The sequence below is a fragment of the Stegostoma tigrinum genome, chromosome 24, assembly GCF_030684315.1.
Source record: "Stegostoma tigrinum isolate sSteTig4 chromosome 24, sSteTig4.hap1, whole genome shotgun sequence".
NCBI lineage: Eukaryota > Metazoa > Chordata > Chondrichthyes > Orectolobiformes > Stegostomatidae > Stegostoma > Stegostoma tigrinum.
This window is the reverse complement of record NC_081377.1, coordinates 26,827,197-26,852,987: the sequence shown is the minus strand read 5'-3', so window position 1 is coordinate 26,852,987 and position 25,791 is coordinate 26,827,197. Positions and strand designations below refer to the sequence as shown.

At 41.4% G+C, this 25,791-nt stretch overlaps 1 protein-coding gene across 8 annotated transcripts in view; it reads left to right on the top strand.

Annotated features, from left to right (window-relative positions):
- Positions 1-477: 477 nt before the first annotated feature.
- LOC125465085 (cAMP-dependent protein kinase inhibitor alpha-like) overlaps positions 478-25,791 on the top strand; it is a 112,019-nt gene continuing 86,705 nt past the window's right edge. For 2 of the 8 annotated variants that reach the window (XM_048558194.2, XM_048558193.2), the window contains exon 1: positions 482-762. The gene's annotated coding sequence lies outside the window, so the exon portion shown is untranslated. Of the gene's footprint in view, positions 763-1,031; positions 1,229-20,410; positions 20,585-25,791 lie in introns of those variants that run through there. The other 6 variants (XM_048558196.2, XM_048558195.2, XM_048558199.2 and 3 more) reach the window with 6 other exon arrangements.

The window sequence follows — 25,791 nt, the reverse complement described above, 5'->3', positions numbered from 1 at the left end:
CGAACGCTGTCCAGTTTGAAGTAAATCTACTGAAACCCTCGTACGACAGTCAACAGCCGTGCTTGGAGTCCAAGGGGTCCATTACACGTCCTAACAACAGTTATTTCATAGTCTTGATCACATTCAAGACAACAAAAAGACTATTAAAGCAGTTACGGAGAAAGTCCAGGTTTTGGTTTTGTTTTATTCGCAAAAATAATCATATCTGTTGGTGCTTACTGGTTCCAATTTCCTCCTAGCCGTGTGTGAGGATTTTGAATTGCCTGCCTAATGCTGTAATCCCAGGTTCCGTTCTTTGTCTCTCCCTTTGCTCCATGTATTGGACTTGGCAACACCGCCAGAATGCAAATACATGGTATTGTTGTGGACCGGGCCACTCGCTCCAGACAGGAGGGGTGGCAGCTGGGCGAGACGTCAGACGTCGGCAGAAGACACTCCTTTTTAAAAAGCGGCACGGACAAGCAGTCACGATTAACACCAGACAAACTCTCATTGCAACTGAGGATGGACGTCTTCTTAAATCTTAATGGATGCAGTCGACATTGACAGTCCCTCGTTCCCCCGGCGCCGCAATGGTAAAGTCAACGTCGCTGTCTTGGTACCCGATACAATTGTGTCAGTGGTGAAACCTTGCACAGAATGACGCGGTGTGGATGTGTGAATTACAAGGGAATTCCTGTCTTCTGACTTGATTTGAACCGAACACCTTTTGCAGCTCACAAATATTGCTTTATTTTCCCTTATCGCTTCGTTTTCGCTCCGGTAAGCTGCACGACATTTTTATTGCTTATAAGGCAATTATTGAATGATAAACTTGCATGAATTGTATTCAGATTGTCAGATTTAGGAAGCAGTTGTCACATTTTTCTTTCTTCTCCTTCTACTTAAATCTCAACGAAGGCGATACCCCCCTCTATCATATTTCCCTACTACAGCAACCACACATAATCGGCCGGTTTATTTCAATCCAATTGCTGTCAGTTTCGCGAATGCAAGACAGCGGTTCCCGGCTGGGATTAATTCGGAAGCGAGTCAGCAAATTGGAGTTTAATATCACTGGGCCAACTGGTGCTGAGCAGAGAAATTGCGATGAAGTAATTGCCGAAATGCAGGCATATTTATTTAAATTTTTAAGAAAAGCTTTGTGGCTGGAGTTTAAAACATCGTACCTCCTCCCTACCCTCCATCGGATTTGTGTTATGTTACGTGGAATAGCTCCAACTAAAATGTAAGTTCTCCTTAGTGACTGTATGGAAATCACATGCATTTGAACATCATGTGATTTAAGTTATCCCCTGTACCCCGAGCTAAACGTGTGCTGTTGTGTTAAATGGTAGGTTGGCGAGAGAGAGAGGGAGAAAAATCATACCGCGTCCGGAAATGTTTTGGGATTGGCGCAAAGGGTTTTTCCAGATCTTAAGTGAAGTTGTCTCGCCTGAGTAGTCCTATTATTTGACAATTTTATTTCGCGATGTTGTAATTGTCTATCTTGTGCATAGCGCCGTGTTTGCTTTTGAAAGTCAATTTAAAATTAATGTGCTTACGGTACAGCAACTGAAAACGATCTGATCCCACTCCTGACCGCGACTCCCTTTTTATTGTAATATATCGGAGTTATTTTCTTCCTATAATTGGCCTCGCCACTGCTCACACTGGAACTGTAAATATTGATTTCATTCCACATTTTCCAGCTGTTTCTCGAAACTCAAACTTCTCCCAAAAGATTTTTCTTTTAAATATTTGTTTTCGTATGTGATCGTTATTGGCTCGAGGCTAGCAATAATTGGGATTTTCCTGGGATGCTGCTTTCCTGGAAGAATCTGTCATTTAATTTCCCATTTAAAAGAAATATTCCGTTTGGGCATGTTGCCGCCTAGGCGGATTAGTTCTTGTAGCGAATACACCGCTGCCTGTTTCGAAGGTGGTAATATTATACTATTATTCTATCAAATCGTGCTCTGCTTGCTTCAAGTAGTCAGTACACCTCAAAATGATTATTCTGAAGAGCTTTGAAAGTTGCGATAAATAAGTTTTTTTTTTAAAAAAGGAGCCAGTTTGTAGAAGTGAATGCAATGAACTAGAAGGGAATTTCATAGCAACGTTAATGGAACCACCCATTGTGCCATTTTTCAAATGGAGACTTGTGTTTTATTTCGTGATTTTTGGGATCTTACGACTGTTAACTACGTGCCCCCCCCCCCACACCAATAAAGCACTGCTTCAACAAGGCATCCCATCATCCCCACCAGTGATGAGCAATAAATGATGCCAACGGGTGATGCGCAGGTCCCTTGAATTTTTTTTGAAAATGGGATCCCATAAGCTTCTCAGACAACGAGGTAGTTTAGAAGTTGAGAGAGGCTTCGAAGTGAGGTTAAAATAGTATCAGAGATAATGGGAACTGCAGATGCTGGAGAATTCCAAGATAATAAAATGTGAGGCTGGATGAACACAGCAGGCCAAGCAGCATCTCAGGAGCACAAAAGCTGACGTTTCGGGCCTAGACCCTTCATCAGAGAGGGGGATGGGGAGAGGGAGCTGGCCTCCGGATACAACGCATCATCCTCCGACACTTCCGCCATTTACAATCCGACCCCACCACCCAAGACATTTTTCCATCCCCTCCCCTGTCTGCTTTCCGGAGAGACCACTCTCTCCGTGTCTCCCTTGTTCGCTCCACACTGCCCTCCAACCCCACCACACCCGGCACCTTCCCCTGCAACCGCAGGAAATGCTACACTTGTCCCCACACCTCCTCCCTCACCCCTATCCCAGGCCCCAAGATGACATTCCACATTAAGCAGAGGTTCACCTGCACATCTGCCAATGTGGTATACTGCATCCACTGTACCCGGTGCGGCTTCCTCTACATTGGGGAAACCAAGCGGAGGCTTGGAGACCGCTTTGCAGAACACCTCCGCTCAGTTCGCAACAAACAACTGCACCTCCCAGTCGCAAACCATTTCCACTCCCCCTCCCATTCTCTAGATGACATGTCCATCATGGGCCTCCTGCAGTGCCACAATGATGCCACCCGAAGGTTGCAGGAACAGCAACTCATATTCCGCCTGGGAGCCCTGCAGCCATATGGTATCAATGTGGACTTCACCAGTTTCAAAATCTCCCCTTCCCCTACTGCATCCCTAAACCAGCCCAGTTCGTCCCCTCCCCCCACTGCACCACACAACCAGCCCAGCTCTTCTCCCCCACCCACTGCATCCCAAAACCAGTCCAACCTGTCTCTGCCTCCCTAACCGGTTCTTCCTCTCACCCATCCCTTCCTCCCACACCAAGCCGCACCCCCATCTACCTACTAACCTCATCCCACCTCCTTGACCTGTCCGTCTTCCCTGGACTGACCTATCCCCTCCCTACCTCCCCACCTATACTCTCCTCTCCACCTATCTTCTTTTCTCTCCATCTTCGGTCCGCCTCCCCCTCTCTCCTTATTTATTCCAGCTCCCTCTCCCCATCCCCCTCTCTGATGAAGGGTCTAGGCCCGAAACGTCAGCTTTTATGCTCCTGAGATGCTGCTTGGCCTGCTGTGTTCATCCGGCCTCACATTTTATTATCTTAGTTTAGAAGTTGACACTGTTAGAGGAAACACACAGCAAACCCCTATACTTGAACTCTATAATGATTGGAGAATCTGTTTCAGGGATGATATTTAGCAGATCAATTTTGGCTCGGACACCTGAGGATAATTTCTGTGCTATTTGTCAAAATAGTGCTATTGGATCTTTTAACACCCTTCCCAGAGAGTAAATGGTGCTTTATTTAATGTCTACTTTGAAAGACTGTATCACTGTCAGTGTACTGTCTCAGTATTGCACTGTTGTAGTGGCCTAAATTTTAAATATAGCTACCTGACTGACAATCTGGTACTGTGGCTGATATTGCTGTTTTAAGTATTGATCATTCCCATTTCGAAGGAGTATATTTTGAAGAAATTTAGGGTATTGTGTCTCGAGTACTTTTTCAAATCCTAAAACTATAGGCTTCATTTGGAAGCCCTCTGTCTTTTGCAGGATATTTTTTAAAAATACAAATATTTGATTTAAACTGTCTTTGAGCTGGTGCATTCTAATATAATATTGTTTGAAATTTTCTTTCCTGGAGAAAGCCCTCCATTCTTTTGCATACTGGCCCCATTTGTGGGGAGAGATTTTCCAATACTCACTGGCCCTCATAGGGGGAAGGGAACAATGTTTTTGTGACAATATAAAGGTAATTTGTGGATGAAAGCAGCAACTGCAAGAAATGAAAACAAACACAAAATAACTTTATTTTGTGCAAACTTCATTCATCACAGTGTTGAGGGGCTAAATTCCATCACTTGAATTTAACATATCTGGAGATGGGACACATTTTAATGAAATATTATCATTATTATTTAGAATATTTGTTTTTACATACTATAATTTGTCAGATTCCAAAACAGTGTGGCATGCAAGGGAATTGATTCTTAAGTTGACCATTTTCTCCCTTGAGATTGGTATCTGGTTGATGCTGCCTGTCATGATTTGGAAACTGCAAGGCATTGATGGAAGTCCAGTAAGGGGCTTTAGGTGGCCTTGATTAGAGAAATTTTGTCTGTGAGTTTGACTTTTCTGACCACCCTTTCCTATTGCCCACGGGGGCAAGGATTTTCCATCAAAGACAGGGGCACGTTTGATTGAATGGCTTGACCTGTGAAACCAGCAAGTGTCAGATGCATGGATGAGAAGGATCCCAGTTTTGACTCTTGAACTGTGCTGCATCAGTACTTCTCAAGAAGATCATTATAAAGTTACTACAATTGTTCTTGCTGCCCTTCAATTAGAGAAATTGCAGGGGTGCATGTAAATGTGATGACTGCAATTGCTCTTTTCTCCATTGTCAAATTGCCTGCTAACACCTAGCTGTGTAAATATCCGCCTGAGTAATGAATGACCATTGACGTAGTGGAGGGTGTGAAACACTAGTTCAACACAAGGTTCAGGTACACATACTTCTGCAAGGATGCTACAAAAAGTATGTCTTCCAATGGATAGAGATCCCAATTAATCACTGTAGTTGTGCATTAAGTTGCATATATAAAAGGTGGTCAATGTGAATGGGCCCCTATATGTCAACTGATGATAATACAAATTACTATCACCATGAATTCAAGGAAGGGCACATTTTGGTTTGAGAAAAAAAATCAGGTTTTTTTGGTAAGTTATATTCCTATTGTAATTGTTCAGTGCTTTTGGACTGTGTATTAAGTACAACACTAGCTCATCTAGCTTGCTCTATTTATAACTTCACAGCCAGGATCCATTTCAGATCATTTTCATCTATTTCCTTTCCAGCTGTTAATAACAATCTTCACTGGTAATGAAGCTGTGCAGATGTGGGAATATTATCCTGTCATAAGTGACATTGGAAGCAAAATTTGAGCACTGTTCTTTGAAAATGTGCTCCATAAACTGACAAAAATGAAAACTTACGATAACAGTTGGGAAGAGAAATTTTTATAGGAACATGTGATTTTCCTATTTAACTGGAGTACTTTAGAAGAATATGTTCTTTATGGTTATAACTGTTCTACCTGATCCATTCACAATTGCATTGACATAATTTACATCAATATATTTGTACAGAACAGTGCCTTTTTATCCACAAGACTACTAGAATGATATTCAAATTAATAAACTTATTTTTAAAAGCACTTCTGCAGCAGAAATGCTTTGTGTGAATGCGCCAGTGACTGAAAGCCTACCACAAGGTAGCATCAGGCTGTATACTAAATGCAAATTTTTGTGTGGATACTAGATTTCTTAAATAGAAATAACATACTGGAGAAATTCATCAGGCCTGACAACATTTGTGGTGAGAGAAACAACAGTTAACTAGGAAGTGTCATATTGAGCTCAAAATGTCTCGCTCTCCTCAGAAGCTACCAGACCTGAGTTTCTCCAGCATTTTCTGTTTGCTTTAGTATCATACTGTGCCTCTGGAGTAAAAGTAGAACTTGCAACTTCGATTGGGACACTGTTACTGATAGTTATCATTGAGTCCAACATCCAGTTTGAGACCGATTTTTGTGTTATAACAAAGGAGCCATATTCAATGAATAAAAGTCTCATTTATTTTATGTTCTGTAATTTAACTGGGTATGAGAGTTTATTAGAGAATCTGTTCAACTAATGATTGTAATCTGGTAGCATAAAAATGTAGTTCTGTCAAACCCTGTATTTTTTTAATTCTTTTTTTGATGGATGAAGCTGGGAACACAAGGTGAGTGACCTTGGAATTTCAAGAACTCAGGTTTGAATAATCCCATTCTTTAATAGGCCTGATTTGTCCTGAGTGTTTTACTTTTTGCATTTAAAACAAACAGAAGGGGTACTTATGATACTGTGGTAGTGTGCTGCCTCTGGCCATTCAAGTCCCACCTGGTCCAAAGGTGTGTAGTAACATCCTTGTACATGTTGACTTAGAAAAGATGTAAAACACACAGACTCAAAGAAAAATGGTTTATATTGCCCGACCCAAAGCCAATATTCCCACTGAGAAAATGTTCTTTTGAGAGCCCCAGTGCTATCTTGATAGCCAACTGAGGTACCAAGGTTTTTTTTGTCTGAGAAGGATGAGTAATATCCTTGTTTTTAATTTTAAGAGATGAGATAAAGTTTGTAAGCTGCCGTCCATTCACTCCAATTACTTTTCCTCAGTCTAATATCACCCCAAATCAATCCTGATAGGACAGGATGAACAAATAAGTGATTAACTATTGGACAACTTTGCTGTTGTGTACGTACTCAACCAGGAGGGAATGATCCAATTTGGCATCAAAACTATGAATCAGGAAACTGTTCTGAAGTCTGTCCTTTTGGACTGGTGTTACCTTGTTGTAGCTACAGTGCAAAGCCCATTGATCTGCAACAAGAAGATTCACACTAGTTATGACTAAGTGATGTTAGTACCAGTTGTAGCTCAGGAAATTCCACCTGAGTTGCTGGGTTTAGACACTAAGTTGAATGCACAATAGTTTGTGAATATTAGATATTTGGGGCAATTAAGAGAAATGTTAAAATTTGCAAATTGCCTCAATTGCAAGATGTTTTATGCCATTTATTTCATGAGCCTCCCAAACACAGGAGCTGGCCTTCATCTGTTCCATTGTTGTGAAGAATTACATTTGTGCTGATAAATCAAATTGAGCAAGCTGCAGAAAGTTTGGGACTTTCTGCAAATAATGGTAAGATGAATGTTCCTGCAATGCCATCAGACGTGTACCTCTCTGCCTCTTCCACATCGCCTACCATCTAACCGGTGTTCTCTAAATTCCTTTCTGTACTTAACTCTTAATTTGCCCCATTTATTCTCTGCTCTTCCTGTACCTCTGACGCTTGAAGGAGGCAGTTATCTAACAAATTCCCTGATGACCTACGGACCTCATTATTTAGAGTCTCCTTCCCAAAAATGTGCTATAAACTGTTTTTCTTTGCTCTCATGTCAAAAAAGTAATCTAACAAATTGTGTGCCATGAGATGCCCTGTTCCAGCAAATTCTGGCTAATTCTTTTTTCTCTCCCTCTGTCATTCTGCTATACCTAGGCATTCCCATTATGACGCCCTGTGCCCCAAATTTATGGCACTTTGTTACAAAGCTGCATATCTTTTTAAGATATTTGAGTGTGGATGACATTGTAGTTTCACCTTTGCTAATTTTTGTTTTTGCATTTGTAGCTCAAGGGAGGGTGCATGACATCGCCATTACCAATTAGCAGAGACCTTTTTCTCCTGGAGGGTAGGAGACTGAGGGGTGACTATATAGAGGTCTATAAAATCATGAGAGGCATAGATAAGGTGGATAGCCAACAGGTTTTTCTCGTGGTAGGGGAGTCTAAAACTAGAGGGCATAGGTTTAAGTGAGAAGGGTGAGATAGAAAAGGGTCCAGAAGGGCAAGTTTTTTTCATACAGGGTGGTGAGTGTCTGGAAGGGACTGCCAGAGATACTAGAGGAGATGAGTACAGTGTTGTCATCAAAGAAACACTTGGGTGGGTACATGAATCAGATAAGTACGGAGGGATATGGGCCAAATGTAGGCAAATGGGACCAGATTTAATTGAGAGAATTGGGCAACATGGACAAATTGGGCCAAAGGGCCTATTTCTACACTGTAAATCTCTATGACTCTATAAATGACAGCTTTTCTCTTTGTTTAATTAAGAAGATTGCTGGAAGAGTCTTTTGTTCAAATGCTGTTCATTCTCACAGTTAGTTCTACTCTCTGCTTCTTCCAGACAAGAATTTTAATAAATGGTGTCATACTGTGGCTCAGTTGGTAGCACCCTCACCTCTGAATAACAAGAAGCTAGGTTCAAGTCTCAGTACAGGACTTTAGTGCCATCATTAAAACTGGCACTTCAGTCTAGTGCTGAGCAGTACTCACTGTCAGAGGTGTCATCTTTCAGAAGAACTGTTAAACTGAGGCCCCATCTGCTTGTTTATGGGGATGTTAAAGATTCCATGGCACTCTTTTGAAGAAGAGTACAGAGTGTTATTCCCAATCCTCCATCAATATTGCAAAAACAGATTATTTAGTCATTATCACATTTCTGTTTGTGAGAGTATGCAGAGTACAAAATGGCTGCCACACTCCCTATGTTAAAACAGTAACTACACTTCAAAGAGCATCATAAAGCACCTGAGACACCTGGTGGCCTTGTCAAGTGTTCCATTAATGTGTGATGAAATTCACTACATTAGCATTCATTAGTACCATGCGAGTCAGCAATCTGAAAAATTGTAACATTCAGGGAAGAAAGTTCCAAGGAGTTGTTACCTTTTGATTATACAAAAATATTACTTGTGTTTAATACTGCCTACAATCAAGGGCAGGACTTCTTACAAGATTTTTTAATAGATCTTTCAAAGTAATTTATAAAGAAAAAATCACCTGAAGAGCAGTTAGGGGTTTCAGTCAGGTGGAAATAGTGGGGTACTGTCAGAGATGCAGAAGTAGACTTAATGCAAAAAGAAATTGAAGTTGTGTTGAGGCTTAGGGAGAATTGCAAGAAGTGCTGAATAGTCCAGTGCAGTTAGGACTCTGGAAGTTCTCCGATCTAGTAAGTGCAGGTATGTGTTGGAGTAAGGCTCTGGAAATTGCATGGCACCAAGAAAAATATCAGTTGATAAATGGTACTTCCGTGCTGCCAAGAGTGAGGGTTGAAAAGCCCCTGGGTGTATCTGAGTAACATTACAACTCTAGGGTGGAGGAAAGAGATAAGGGGTAACAGTAGCTTTGGTAAAGCAGAAACTGTAACAACGTGTAAGTGCTGGATTACTCCAGAAACCAGGAGAGTGTAGTCCTGAGGAAAGGAGGATGAAGTTGAGGAGGCAATCAATAATGGTGTGGCTTTGAGTGAGTTCTGAAATTGAGCCTTCAAAAGAGAAGAATTTGAATCCTTTGTCTGGTTTTGAGAAACAATGAAGCACGGTGACATTAATATTTGGGTTTGTAGAGAAATCCATGGGATCTGACAATTATATTTGCTGCTTGGGCGCTATGGAGATGTTCAACCACGGTTTGTCTGTTATTGATATTTACCTTCGGTTAACTCTGGCGGTGAACATTAGTTAATTGGTTGGCTTGATGACTACAGCATGGTGCAGAATAAGGCCAGCAGTTTGGGATCAATCCTCATATTGACAATGGTACTTCATGGAGGTGAGAGTTCTTGTTGTGCCCTATGTTTGTGAAGTAACTGTCCTCGGCTATAAAGGACTGATCATCTCTTTTCTAATCAAGAAACATACCTATATTACTTGTAGATTTAGGGATCCATATGAATTCTGGATGTTATATTTATTCTGTATATAATGGTTTACTGCTCCAAAATTGTACAGTAAAGTTTATTGCAGTTTATTCAAAACTTCGGAATATTGAGGCTTTAGTCCTTTTTAGAAAGTACCTGGGATATTACATTTTGTTTTCTTTTCCAAGTTGCTGCTCCATAGTCTCATTGTAGCAAATTTGGTGGCTTAGTTTGGATCCAGTGCAAGTCTTCTCTTTCGGTCCTGCATTTTCATGATATGGTGAATCGTACATGACTGCAGTGACTGTACTTTCCTTTTTAAAGAACAGAAAAACTTCTTGCAATTAAAAAAAAACATAGTATCCTGAATGAAGAGTGCAGGATTGATGAAAGCTAGGGCTTTGAAAATAGGTTAACTTAATAATCAGAGCAGTAGGACCAAATCTGTTGATTTGAATACAGTGCATAAACAGGATGGTTAGTTTTTAGCTGTAAAATACATGAAGTACAAACATCTCTTTCATGATGAAATAAATCTGTTGCACTGAATATTTTTTTTCAGCAAAGTCATGGAAAATAAGGTTGCCTAGGTGGCTTATCCCAATGAAAATGGCAGTGTATCAATTTCCAGGGCAAATGCAAATAAATTCTAGCTGCAATATTGATTTTTCTTTCATAACTTTTATAGCAAATTATCTTGCAGTATTGGCATTATGTCATTGTCAACTAGAGCTTTGTAGCAATTATTAAAAACTTTATTGACTCTGCAATTGGCAGAGACATTACTTGGATTGAAGCCTGCTTGTTGAATATCTTTGGGAACAGGACAGTGGTGCTGATCTGACAGTTCTGTTAAAGAGCCAGGGCAGTCACAATGGGTTGAATTGCTGCCCAAGCTCTGATTCCTGATTCTACAGTGAACCTGTATTAGACCACTACAAGGTTTGCCATTTGAAATATATTCTTGCATCACAATTTGACACCTTTTAACTTGCGAAGGTATGTTGGATTTCCGAAGCTTGCTTCTAGAAGTAATAGGGAAATTTTGTGGCAATATCTTGAAGCATTTCACAGACCTTGTTTCCAAGGTAAGGGGCATATGCTGTTTTTTTTTTCCCCCTCAGGATGACTTTGCTAATAATCAACATATAAAATGAAGGCGTAAAGCAAGATGTCAGGCTTGGCCTTGTTTTAATACATCTATCTATATAAAAATACCTACCTTGTATCTCCACCAAAATTATTTCTGGGGAGATAGCAGAGTCCAAACATTGAAGAATCTGGTAAGGCTGAGATGACATCTCCCAAATATATTCATCAATAATAAATCTGACGCTAATTGATGTGCATATGTTTAAAGTTAGCAACCACTTGGACTTAAAATTGGACTAAGATGCTTTGTAGACTGAAATGGAGTCCATAGTCTTTTGCTCCATCCTTCACTGTAGTCTTAGTTGGGGCTAATAGACCTAATGATTTGGGTGGGAAGATACCAAGCAATGAAAGCTGAGTGTATAAAAGCTTAAACAATGATCTGTACATTTTGTAGCACGGATCATCACCAGATCAGCTTGACAGTCCAAAGGCAGGCCCTTGGTGATTATCTACAGGTAGAGTAAGATCCTGAGACTGTGTCAAACGGGATTGAATCCCGTGGTAACCAGATGTTTGGCCAGCTGGGCTATCTGTTCACACCCCTGGCTAGAAATGCCTTCAGTGGCATTAGGTTTGCCTTGGTTTAGCTATCTGTATGCCCAACCTTTAACTTAATGCTGAAGTGATGATGAGATGTCAGAAACCTAAATTGTCTCTGGATACAATAGTGACTTGGATCTGAAATATGTCATTTGAGTGGAAAAAAGATTGTTTTGTGTCTGACTGCACTAACATAATTGGTTAAAGTGGAAAGTGTTACATTCTTTGCCCTAACATTCTGTATTTGAATAAGTCTAAAATTCATAAAGAACAGAGGTTACAGAAGGTGGAATTATCACTTCAGCAAAAAAAAAGAAAAATTCACAAGTAGAATTTTAAGGTTTATACAAAATATGCATTCATAGAATTAAATAACTGACCTGTCAGGCTGTCTTCTGGAATGTTCCGTTTAAGACTTCCTGCACCGTCTTAATTTGCATTGCACAGAAATACCTGCAGTCATGGAAGGGTCTGAATTTGAAGCACAGGACTAGTGCAGCCCACATCAAAATGAGAGGATTTGTTTTATTTAGCATCAAACGTGTTCCAAAAAAATCCAGCCAATTTAGTAACTAACTGCAACTTTGAATTTTTTTTAAAATCTGCGAAGTTCTGGGAGTGGGTGGGTCGGGGGGAAGCGGGAGAAGAAACTGCATTAGTATCACAGCAGTCTTCTCATTGTATTTGTAAAGCAGTTTAACTCATTGTTCTAACATGCACTCCAAATATTTTTAATTGATTTAAAATTGGATTTTGGGGCTCTCTTTTTTTTATTTAAAAAATGACTTATGATTGTTTGCTTTTATGGTTGAGTAGGACGTTTTGAGGCAGGCAATGGAACACCTTCAGTTTTGGCTGGCTTGAATCAGCGTTAACAATTCCCAAGGGAGATATAAATCAAAATGGGCAGGAACAGACTATATGGCCCGTCAAACCAGCTGAAAAAGTTGGATGCCTGAAGCAGCAGCATTTGACGCCTATTACCAAACAGAAATGTATTATCTTGGCAAAGCCAATTCAGAGAAGAAAATTCTGATTTGAAGATTGTTGTTAGGGGGCCAGACTAAGGAGAACATAGGTCTAGGGATGGAGGAGGTATGGAAATATTTTTAATAGATCAGAGTCATTTAAACAATGACATGGAAGAGGTGAGAACACTGGACCAACCAGTGAATAGGTCTTGATTCAGGATATGGATGAGCTTTGGATATGATCAAGGTTATGGTTGGTGGAAGTTAAGTTGGCCAGGAGAACATTACTACCGCTACACTTGATCAATTTAAATACCTGAAGGCTTGAACAGCAAATGAGCTGAGGCAGGGAATTATGTGGCTTTTGTGCAGACAAGTTTCCCACTACATATCCACCTCATGACCTGACACTGCCAGCAATTTGGTACCAGGGTGAGGGCTAGAGTTGACTTGGAACAGAGTTTATGGATAGAAGATGATAACGGGTTGAGGTCAACAAAAACTCGCCAGTATAATTATCTGAGAATTTCATGAAGGCTTTCTGTCTAAGATCTGGAGAGTTGTCTCATGCAGTTCTGATTTGTTGTGGATACACCATGTTGCTTCAGCATCCCGCTCACTAACAATAAAGTCGTTGTCATTGCTGGGAGGTTTGCTACTGGAGCAATATTTCAAGCCCAGCTGTGCACCTGGCCAATGCTGCCATCCACAAATAACCCCTCACTGTGTACATCGTGGGAGGGAAATAGAAAAAGATCTGCTTCTGAGGGCATGTAGGTGGCATGGGTGACTCATCATTAGAAATAGAAGCTGGGTTTTACAAATATATTGCTACTTTACATTGTCAGACAATAGATGATGTAACAACAGCTGCAAGTATTAATGTACACAGGCAGCCCTTTCCAACGCTATACCATGTTGGAACCCTAGCCAATGGAGTGCTAATCTTTCCCTAATGCTCAGGTGTAACATAACGACATCTTGTCATTGTGGGCACATGATGACATGTTGGAAGCGCTTTAAATACCTGAAAAATAGTTATTTTAAGTTGAATGTCCAGATAAATGGGGGGAAGAAAAATAAAATAAAAAGGTTGTATTTGCTTCTGCAAATAAATAGCAGCTGCTTATCTTTCAAGTATCAACAAATTTGCAATACATGAATGATCACTTTTCCCAATTCTGTTCAATTGGAATAAGTGTTAATTAAATCCTGCCTGACTTTTTTTTGGACTGGACAATGTATGACTCGTTCATGCTGAATGTGTTGTTAATCCCACCACTTTCCCAATCTTCAATGTTTGGCACACCCACTCACTTTCTGAAGCAGTGATGCAGAGCACAGCATTTAAGGATTACGTCTGTTGCACTGTGGTGGACCCACCTCTTCAGGAGGCCCATCATCTGCTTCTCCGTGGCTCTGGAAGAATTTGCTGAATTGCGCAGTGTTTGGTCACAGTCAACATGTTGCATAACTGAGTCATCAACTGTGAATTGCAAAGGGTAGGCTTAGTCTCTAAATAATCATCCCTATAAAGCATCAGGCCTTTGACATGAAGCAGGGCCATGAGTTCTCGTGGATGAAGGAATCATGGCGGCTTCCAGGGTACATAGTGCAGACCCCTGAGATGCAGTAGCGATAATTCAAGATGACTTGTAAATTGAAATGTAACTGATTGTCTTGTGCTGCAATAGGGTATGGCACTTGTCACTACAACATGTAAAGCATGTAGTACTTCCCCTGTATCTGGAGAAGCCAGCTATGTTGACAAAGATCTCTGCCTGAGTTGGTCCATTAAGCTGTCACTAGGAGAAAGTGGTGTGATTGTCAGAAATTGATCAATAATCACCTTGATACATTTTGTGGATTGAGATTCCACACAGGCTCCCTGTGGATTCATGGAAGCAGCCAGTTGCGTAAAAGCTCAGTGCAGCTGTCACCTTGATGGCTGCCAGCAAAGGATGGTCACCCACTCCATTTGGCACAGTTCTCTGACAGTGTCCCAGGACATCATCTTCAGCCTGTGGTGGCAATATATCTTGCTTCACTGGGGGAAATGGTATCAGCGATAATAGTGAGTGGGGCCTCTGTCCCACCTCCACATCCTGAGGCGACCTTCAGCTGCACCCTCTTCGTGAGCAGACTGCTGGGCAGCTCCTGGACGTTGTTACTGGTCCTGAACCCACTGATACATTGATTTCCTCCGCAATATCATTGCATCTTTGAACAGCAGCCACAGCAATGGGAACCCCTGCTGCGACCGACATTGTCCCTTCATCATGTGAGCTGTCAGCATCTTGCTCAAATAATAGTTTAGCGTCATCCTTGATTTATCCTGGGACTTGCAGAACTCCCAAAAAGGAGGGCTATGGATTATCTCTGTGTGGATTTTTTTTTGACACAGGATCTATTCTGTGCCGCACCAAATCACAAGAACTGTATGATTGGTGAAACTTTGTTTTTACTGCAGTTTCCCACATGACTCGGGCAGCCCACAAGTACCGCTTGTGTCCTCAGACAGGAAAATCGCTTACTCCACCCACTGTAGATATGGTGGCAGCTATTTTTCACTGGCATGCTGCATTGCTGACCTCAGATGTAGGTGGAAGGCAGCATGGATTGTGATTTGCACAGTGAAATATTCCCAAAACTCTGACCAAGGCAGTGGCCTTTGATAATGTGCCTTGGCTTTTAGAGAGAAGAACCCCAACAATGAACATGACCCTCCCCACCACCCATACCCCAGACTGACCTGGATGTACAGACCTGACTGACTAGGCCCCTTGCCAATCTCGGACTCAGCACTGATAACCCTGAGTGGCTGGTCTGGCGGGTGGGCTACAGCCAGTGTCAATGATACAAAACCCTGGAAGGCCCCAAGCAGATGACTAATTGTTTCAAAGTCCTTGGACTGACAGTGACGCTGCCTCTGGCTGACGAATGACAGTTTGTCCATGTTTGACTGAGGATTGATCTTTTGACTGTATCATTTGGTTGAAGTCAGTGTGTTTGCCACATAAATTGCTGGTACTTGTTGTAGTTGTGGTGTTGACATTAGTCTGGTACTGTACAGCAACATATCCGCCTCCCTGATTGATCATTGCCGATAGCTGTGACAAGCTGTCTGGCTTTGCATTTGCACTAAAAGGCAAGGCAAGACAGAACTATTGTGAATGTGTGCACTCTGAATGAGGCAACAACCCACAGAGAAGCAAAGCAAGACAGAGATACTGCCAGCACCCAAGTTGGCTCAGTGAGTAATCACTAAGAAAGCAAAGAGCCCTGACATCCATCCTGCCCTGGTTCATGAAATTTAATTTGAAGCGATTTTATTTTTGTCACATGTGCTGAGGTAGTGAAAAGTATTGTTTCCCTGCAGTCAAGACGAATCATACCTTGTATAAGGGTAATAGAACAGAACACAGAAGATAGTGTTACGATTATAGAGAAGGTGCAGAGAATGGACCTTTCATCTTAGAAAGATTCTTTCATAAGTCTGATAACAGTGGAGAAGAAGCTGTTTTTTAAAATATGTTGGTGTGGTTTTTGAAATTTTAGTATATTCTGCCAGGTAGAGGGATCTTTTGATTCTGTTGGCTGTTTTGCCGAGGCAGTGGGAAGTGTAATGGAGTCAATGGAAGGAAGGCTTTTTTCATTTTAAACGCACTGGCTGTATTCACAACTCTCTGTAATTTCTTGCGGTCTTGGCAGAGCAGTTTCATACCAAGCTGTGATGCATTTGGATAGGATGCCATATATTGTACATCCGCAAATATTGGTGAGAGTCATTGCGGATGTACTGAATCTCTTAGCCTTCTGAGGAAGTAGAGGTGTTGGTGTGTTTTCTTGACTGTGTAGCATCGACTTGGGTGAACCAAAATAGATCCTTGATAATGGGAACTGCAGATGCTGGAGAATCCAAGATAATAAAATGTGAGGCTGGATGAACACAGCAGGCCCAGCAGCATCCAAAACCAGCCCAGTTCATTTCCCCACCCCACCCCCCCCACCGCCCCCCCCCCCCCCCCACACAACCAGCCCAGCTCATCCCCTCCCCCCACTGCATCCCAAAACCAGTCCAACCTGTCTCTGCCTCCCTAACCTGTTCTTCCTCTCACCCATCCCTTCCTCCCACCCCAAGCCGCACCTCCATCTCCTACGTACTAACCTCATCCCACCTCCTTGACCTGTCCGTCTTCCCTGGACTGACCTATCCCCTCCCTACCTCCCCACCTATACTCTCCTCTCCACCTATCTTCTTTTCTCTCCATCTTCGGTCCGCCTCTTCTCCCCCCCCCCCCCCCCCCCATTTATTCCAGAACCCTCTCCCCATCCCCCTCTCTGATGAAGGGTCTAGGCCCGAAACGTCAGCTTTTGTGCTCCTGAGATGCTGCTTGGCCTGCTGTGTTCATTCAGCCTCACATTTTATTATCCAGAATAGATCCTTGGTCATTTTTACACCATGGGCTTGCCCTCCGCTCCACTTCCTGAAGTTGATGACTAGCTCCTTCAGTTTGCTAATTTTTGGTGAGAAATTGTTGTCTTCATACCATGGTACTGCCTATAAATGGGGCAGGATAGATAATCACAAGATACTAATAAGTATAAATAGGCCTTTTGGTACTCACTAGCAAGATTCCCATTTTGTTATCCAAATCTTTGCAAGTTGTTTAGTGGCTGGGAAGACGCCACCCAATTTATACTTATTAAATATGGGTCAGCAGTCTTTTGATAATTTAGTAAAAATGGAGGGATCACGAGAGCCGGTGCTACACCTCAGTAAGTGTCATCAGTGTAGATGTACAGACAGACCACTGAAAGTACATTAGAGGGGTTTCATGTAGCTGAGAAATGGGAGACCCCAGGAAAAAGCCTGAAGGGAGACTGGAGGTAACAACAGGGTAGCTTTTGAAAGGAAAGCGATTGTAGGTCATTCTCTAGCTGTGGTTGTGTACACAAGTATGGAATCTGTTGGCAGTGAAGGATGGTGTGGTCAAGGCAGCGGACAGGATAAGGAGAGAGTTCGCCTCTAGCGCTTAGTTAGGATGCCAACTGTGACTTTGATAAAGAGGCATTTTGGCACTCTGGAGGAAGAATTCACACATGGAGTTACAGGAAAGCAGAGTCTGATTTTGTGAAACAACAATGTATTGAAGAACTTTGGGGAGGTTGTTTAAAGGCTGAGGAGAAAAAGTTGACATTTATTTTGAGATGACTTTATGGCAGTCACTTGGAAGGATAGATCCTGTGAAGAGAGAGGCCTTAATAACAAACATGGGTGAGTTTGGGTGGCCCACACTTCAGTTAGAAACCAGGTCAATGCAGCAGGAGTGAGCTGTGAAGGACAATTGATCTGGTAAACTAGGGGAGCGAATGGCAAGAGGCAGAGGGTCTGATTTAATTCTCAACTTATAGTGGTTAAAGTTGTGAGCTCCTCATAACGTTTGTGTCTGCGTCTGTGTCATAAACCAGCTTTTTAACCCTTTGAGTTAAGGTTCAGCAATTACACAGTGATTTCAACTTGGACGCTGAACTCTTAAGATGTACCATTTTTGCATCAGTATGACACTTTTCCATCCACTTGATTTGACTCTCCTGAATTATACAGATGTAAATTTAATGTCAGTCAATGACTTTATTATGGGTAATCTTCTGTCATGGGTTCTATGCTATCTGCAATATAGCCATCAATAAGAGAAAAGGATTAAAGGTCTTGTGTGGAAGATTTATTATGAAAGTTAAACTTCTGGGAGTCGGATTGAAAGTACACTGTAAATAGTGAAGCCAGGATATTAGAGAGAAATTGGATAGCTCTTACATAAACTTGGCACAGGCAAGATTGGCTGATTAACCACATCCTGTGCTTTTAAGATTGCATGATGCTTAATTGTCTTAGCTGAATTCTGCCATTAGTTCATAGAAGCTTGTATTAATCCAGCGTTGAGAGAAGAGGGAGATCTTGCAAGCCTAGACGTTTTTTTCATTTTGGCATCAGAAGTAGCAGCAAAACTTCCCGACGTACAAAAGAAAACTGTCGATTCTAGATCTGAAAGAAAAGATATGTAGAATTGTTGGAAAAACCCAGCAGGTCATCAGAACCAAGAAGTGGTGTCACTGTTTCAGGTACATTGACCTTGCTTTCGCTCTACAGATGCTGCCAGACCTGATTTTCTGTTCAATGTATCTGGCATTAACATCTGTTAAGAATAACTAATGCTGGGTGTGGTTTCAGTCTAACATTACAATGGAACAGAGGTGTTAGCTGAATTCCAGTATACTGTGCCCTATAGTTATTACAAAGATCTTTGTTTTTGAAAATTTTGTTAATCTGATATTGATGACCTGATAAGGTGACCTGATTTTGTTTGGCATTAAATTTGTTGCAAACAAACAGCGATGTGACTAGTAATAGAATAATATTGTGGCTGGCTGTACGCTAGAATGTTTTTGGAATTAAATCTTTCTGCAAAAGAAGTCCCTAGCCTCCCCAGTGGTTTAGATGGTGAATCCTCTGAGAGGAACTGGGAAACTTCCATTCTCCCTTTGCTCAAAGTTAGTTGATCTTGAATATGATAGCATGAAGGCTATATGGGCCCGTTATGTTTAGGGAGCAAAAAATCTGTGTGTGGATCTCCATGAAGCTGATTGCTATCCTGAGATATTTGCTGGAAAGTGTGCCTGTAGATGTAGGGTGAGGATATTGTTATGGTTTCTCTTACTCCCTGCTGTAGGCTATTTCTCTATTTTGAGTGGCCACTAAGGATGTACTGCAAGTAGACAGTACCTCTGTGGAACTGTGCCTCAATGCTGTCAACATATTCAGGAGAAAATGGGAGACAATGGGGAATTTTCATTTGAGATAAAGGATTATCAAAATTCTGAGGGTTACCATTAACCAAAAACTGAACTGGACTGGTCGTATTAATACTGTAGTTACAAGAGCAAGTCAGAAGCTAGGCATACTGTGGTAAGTCACTCTCCTCCTGTTCACTATCGACAAGGCCCCATTCAGGAGTATAATGGAAAGTTCCCCATTTGAATGAGTGCAGTTCCATGAACACTCAAGCTTGTACCATACAGGACAAAGCAGCCCACTTGATTGGCACTGCATCCAGTCCCCCCCTGCCCCCACTGCTTAATGGCAGCAGTGTGTACCATCTACAAGTTGCACTGGAGAAGTTCACCAAAGATCCTTAAAGAACACCTTCCAAATGCATGACCACTTTCATTTAGAAGGGAAAGAGCAGCAGTTGTTTGGGAACACCTACACGTTCTCTTCTAAGCAGCTCCTGACCTGACAATATATCACAATTTCTTCACTGTTGCTGGGTCAAAATCCTGGAAACTCCTCCCTAATGACATTGTGGGTTTACCTACAGTAAATAGACTGCAGCAGTTCCAGAAGGCAGGTCACCAACATCTTTGCAAAGGACAAGATAGGGAATAAATGCTGGCCCAGCCAGCAATACCCACACCACAGAATTAATTTTGTTAAAAATGGAGCATGTGGTATCATAGTAGTTACAGCTAAGGTCACAGCTGTAACTACAATTTTCCCAGTGACTGAGAATGGGGGAAAAAGCACTCAACTTGTTCCAGGACTAAATATCTTGAAATCCTGTTGCAAATTTAGAAGCTTGTTGTTAGGTTTCTTGCTAATTTGTTCAATGACCTAAACCGTTATGAAACTGCCTTTTTGTTTTAAAACTTCCTTTTACTTTGTCGTTTGAAGATCATTAACTGTCCATTTGTTGGATTTAGTGTCTTATCTGTTTTCATGAGCCAGGAATGTTGAGTTTGCAGTGGGATTGTGGCAGCTGAGTATGTTATCTATTATTTTAAGAAACATTAGAGCCTCTCTCGCTGTCTCTCACTGCAAGTCAAAATGGCTGAGTTCCATATTAGTGCTGCTTTTGTGCTGACAAATCTTGACTTTGGGATTCTTTGTATTTTTAGGTGGAAATTCTGGGAAATGGGGGCTTACAAATCGTCTGCCTCTTTCAAATGCTGATCTTCTTCCTAATGCTCTCCTGGAGGCCAGTAGAGTGTTTTGTTTTTGTTTTTCCCCATGTATAACAAATTGGTGGCTCAATGCTGTGGGATGTTAGAGGACAGACAGTACAGTTTGTGGTATGTCATTTTTTTTAAACTTGTTCTTTTTGGAAATGTATGCAACACTGGAAAGGCAAGGATTTGCTGACCACATTATATAACTGGACACTTGGGTACGAATGGCAAGTTCACGTCCCTAAAGCACGTTAATGAATCAGTGACAATCTGAACATGTTTCATGCTTATTTTTAAATTGACTTGCTGCAAAATACTTTGACACTTAAACAGACTCCTGAGGTTAAGCGAAGACAACAAAATGTGAGGCTGGATGAACACAGCAGGCCAAGCAGCATCTCAGGAGCACAAAAGCTGACGTTTCGGGCCTAGACTCTTCATCAGAGAGGGGGATGGGGTGAGGGTTCTGGAATAAATAGGGAGAGAGGGAGAAGCGGACCGAAGATGGAGAGCGAAGGGGATAGGTCAGTCCAGGGAAGACGGACAGGTCAAGGAGGTGGGATGAGGTTGGTAGGAAATGGAGGCGCAGCTTGAGGTGGGAGGAAGGAATGGGTGAGAGGAAGAACCGGTTAGGGAGGCAGAGACAGGCTGGGCTGGTTTTGGGATGCAGTGGGGGGAGGGGGTGGGATGAGCTGGGCTGGTTGTCATTTATGCTTGGATTGCAAAAGAACTGGACTTCAGGTTGCTTCGTTTGTTTTATTCTTTTGCTTTCTTGCATTCCTGTACTTGAAATTTAAATTTTATTTTACCAATCAGCAGATATAATTGAAATGAAGACATAGCAGTAATAAAACAACAAAAGGAGTCAAATTGAATGTGGATGGCAGAGGAGGTTTTTTAAAAATTGTGATTTCTAGTATCCTGTTGTGTAAGGAGAATGGCTGCCTCGGGCAAATCATGCATGAATGATGATCTTTTTAAGGTAGTTTAGATGAACTAGGTGCATGGTTTATAGTTAACAGCCCCTTATCAGGACTTAAATGCCCTGACTTCTAATTTCTCTCTTTTTAAAAGAAATGCATATTGTGAAAGTCAATAAGTTGTATTTTGAAGTAAGCAGCATGGTGGTGGTGCAAGAAGGAATATTTTTCTCCTCTGGGATTAGTTTTCTGTAGTGACTACACCCCCCCCCCCCGCCTCCCAGGGTGATGGCAAACTGCCTGAGTGCATGGGATGGGACGTCACATGGGATGACTTCATGAAACAAAATTGCCAGCTTTCTCTTATCTGGCAGCCAAATCCAGTTAATGCCTTTTTTTTTGAAGGGTGAACAAAAGTGGGAATCTGATCTGATTTATTCCTGGCGGTTGCCAAAAACACTTTGCTGTCTAACTAGAATCCAATTCACTTTGAATGAATCAAGATGGGATTTGCTCGTGACGGTCAATATTTGGCCAGGAAGTGGTGATTTTGAATTGAGACTCCAATAATTATCCTGAAGAGAGAATTTCTAGATTTTATTAAATCATTAGTGGGATACTACTTGAGCAGTTTAACTCCATTATATTACTTCAGTCGTTTTAATTGTAAATTCAGAAATTGGCATGTTTCCACCAGATATACATGAGCATTTCTACTTTCTTGACTCTACCATTGTTTCTTTGTTCATGCATTTTTCCCTAATTCAGGCATATTCATTTGTGTTCCTAAAGGCTACAACAGTGTTGATCATTTGTGAACGGTGGTTATATGATATTGGTAATATTGCTGTGTAATGAAGGAAAGGTTTGCAATGTTCAATGTTGAATGCATCTATCCTGATTAGAGTGCATGACTCTATTGTAACACTGTGCTTTTCCACAGCTGGAGGAGTATTGCCTTGTTCATGGTCATGGAGGGCATTGGGAGCCAAGAATTTCCCTGCAGCTCTGAGTCACTCCTGGCCACTTGTAATGTGGTCTTTGGTGGGGAGGAATAGAGATTTGCCTTTTTGATTATCCAGTGGATTTTTTTTTCTTCAAGATACTTTCTTATTTTGTTTTCTCAAGGTTTCCTCCCAATAGTATGTACTCTTCCTTAATGGAAGGGACTGCCCACAGCTCAACACCATTCAGATTTGGCATTGCATCTTCTAGTTTAAACATGGACAAGATGCACTGCAGAAACTCTGAAAGGTTTCTTCAACAGCCCCTCCTAGACCCGTGTGTGTGTGTGGGGTAATGGTAAATTCTTGATATGTACATGATTGTATGTATATTGGGTGCACTTTTTAAAAGGCATATAACAATGTTACCCACAAAGTTGGGAAACAAACTCCCTTCAAAGTGCTTGTGAAATCATTGTTGGTGTAGGTACTTGGGTCTAATATTCATTCCCATGATCGGGTAGCACGATGTCTTCAATGCATTATCCATTGACACAGTGGTAGGGCTGGGACTATCTTAACTGGAGGAGTTTTTTTAATTAAAGTCTTGTTGGCCTGTTCGTCTTGCTGCATGATAAAATGTGAAAAGAAACCCGACTTTCAAGGCCTCTTCTCATCATGATTCCTTCATAAATTGTTCAGCCTCACACAACCCACAGTGACTTCTCTGCTCATGCCAAATTTCAAATTTGAGTTTGGCCTCAAGTATATTAACCAGTGGATTTTTTTCCAGATTTTTTTTTTTGTTTTCTCAAACTTTTTCTAAAGGAAAACACTGTGGTCCTCAGGCACTTTTCTTCTTGTTCAGAAGGGCAGATTAAAATTGATACAGATATTAAAAGGGTGAGGAAATGTTGAATAAATTGTCTGGCAGCCCATGAATGAATGGCTCACTTTCTTTTATCTATCTTCTGCTCAGGTGATGTTGGATTATATATCCTTCAATCAGCAAACGAATAATATCTTTCAATAATAGAAGTGTAACATTTGTAGTTGTTAGCTTTATGTTGGGGCATTATAGATTATTAAGTGCCACATAGATAGCAGATATAGAACAGTACAGCACAGTACAGGCCCTTCGGCCCTTGATGTTGTGCCGACCCGCCATACCAATCTGAAGCCATCGAACCTACACTTTTCCATGTATGTCCATATGCTCGTCCAATGACGACTTAAAGTTGGCGAATCTACTACCGTTGCAGGCAAAGCGTTCCATTCCCTTACTACTGAGTAAAGAAACTACCTCTCACATCTGTCCGTCCTATATCTTTCACCCCTCAATTTAAAGCTATGCCCCTCGTGCTCACTGTCACCATCCTAGGAAAAAGGCTCTCCCTATCTAACCCTTTGATTATCTTATATATCTCAATTAAGTCACCTCCCAACCTCCTCCTCTCTAATGAAAACATATGTGTACTTCTTGTTGCTGTGCTTAGGTTTTGGTAGCTGCCATGGTTTGTGTATTATTCACCTCATTGTACCTTTTTAGTTTGAATTTAACAACTTTTTTTCTGCTATTCTTTCATGGGGTATGGATGTAACTGGCAAGGTTGAGGTTAATCCCTAACTGCCTTTTGAGAACATCATGGTGAGCCATTGGTACGAGACAATGTAATTCATCTGCAAGTTAACCAACTGCGCTGTTAGGAATTGTGCTCCAGTATTTCAACCCAATGATGGACAAAGAATAGTGACTATAGTTCCAAGTCAAGATGCCTCAGAGTAACTTTTCCCTTTATCTAGTGCCCCATGACTTTAATCACCTAGAAGTGTCTGGAAGGTGTGGTCAAAGGAGTGTTCATGAGCTGCTGCAGTGCATCTTGTATGTATGAGCTGGTAGTGGATGGTGTGAATCTTTGTAATAAAACAAAGAGGAGCGGATGCTGGAAATCTGAAACAAAAATAAATTGCTGGAGAAACTCAGCTGGTCTAGCAACACCTGTGGTGAGAAAGCAGTTTTGATAAAGGGTCACTAGACCCAAAAATCTGACTGATTCTGTTTTCTCTTAACAGATGCCTACCAGGCTGACCTGAGTTTCTCCAGCAGTTTCTGTTTTTCACTGAATCTTTACGTTGAAGGATATGGGGTATTGATCAAGTGTGCTATATTGACATGGGTGATGTTGAGCTGTTTCAGTATTGGGGCTGCACTCATCCAAGCAACTCAACAGTCTTCCATCACTTTCCTGACTTGGATTTAGATGATGAACAGGTTAGGTGGGGAGTTACACAGCACAGAATTCCTAGCCTCTGACCCGCTCTTACAGCCACAAATTTGATATGGCTAGCCCAGTTCAGTTCTAGTCCGTGGCAACCAATAGAATGTTGATGTTTCAGCAATGACAATGCCATTGAATGTCAAGGGGAGGTGATTAGATGCTACTTTGTTGGCAATGGTCATTGTCTGGCATCTGTTTGGCACAAATTATGTTTCCATTTATAGGCCCAGTCCAAATGTTATCCAGGTTTTCCATGGACTCTCACTTCAATAACTGAGGAATCCCTGGTTCTGAGCCAGGAGGCCAGAGTTCAAGTCCCAGCTACTCCAGTGGTGGGCAGTAACACTGCTAAACAAGTTGATTGGAAAATATCTCTGGCATTGCACCCATTGCTAAACATGATGCAATCATCAGGCCTTACTAGAGTGCAGATGACCAATTTACCCCTCAAAATGAACAAGTCACTAACAACAATTTATGGTAGTTCCATGGCTCCAATACTGAGATTAGCTTTTAGTTCCAGGTTTTATTAATTTGTTACTCCCAGGTGGTGTTCTAGGATTCTGAATTATGAGCCTAGTGAAAGTAATAGTACGCCACCTTCACAAGTTTGTTTTCTGTCTTCCATTCTATTTTTACACTGAGGCATGTGATATTGGATATGTCTACATTGAAGCAATTTACTTTAACGTGCTTTTTACATAGAAGAAAAGCACAATGTACAGACATCACATGGACAGTAAAACAGGTCAGGCTGTGATGAATGACTGCTGATATTCCGATTTTCTTCTGAAAATATAACTCTGGTTGTTTTGAATTTTCATATTTTTTGTACCTGACAACCCTGGAAAGGTTAGTTCCTCACTGGCCATGAGGCAATTGATCAGAATGACAGAACACTTGCTTGTGGAAGCCATTTTTCATATCAAAGAGACAACAAGACAAACAGCAGGGAGTTCACAGCTGTCAGCACATTTGCTCATTTTGTCATAACCATAAGTCTATATTTGACAGTCTCCTGGCTATCTGTTGTAAGTTCCTGGCCCTTCTCCTTACATTATTTGCAACTTGTTTGAATAGATTGCACACACATTTAGAAGTCTTTTTAAATTGAGATTCACTACTTTGCTCCAATCCGTATTTTCTCTAATTTTTTTTTAAAACATGTGTGAAGTTTTTCTTGTAGT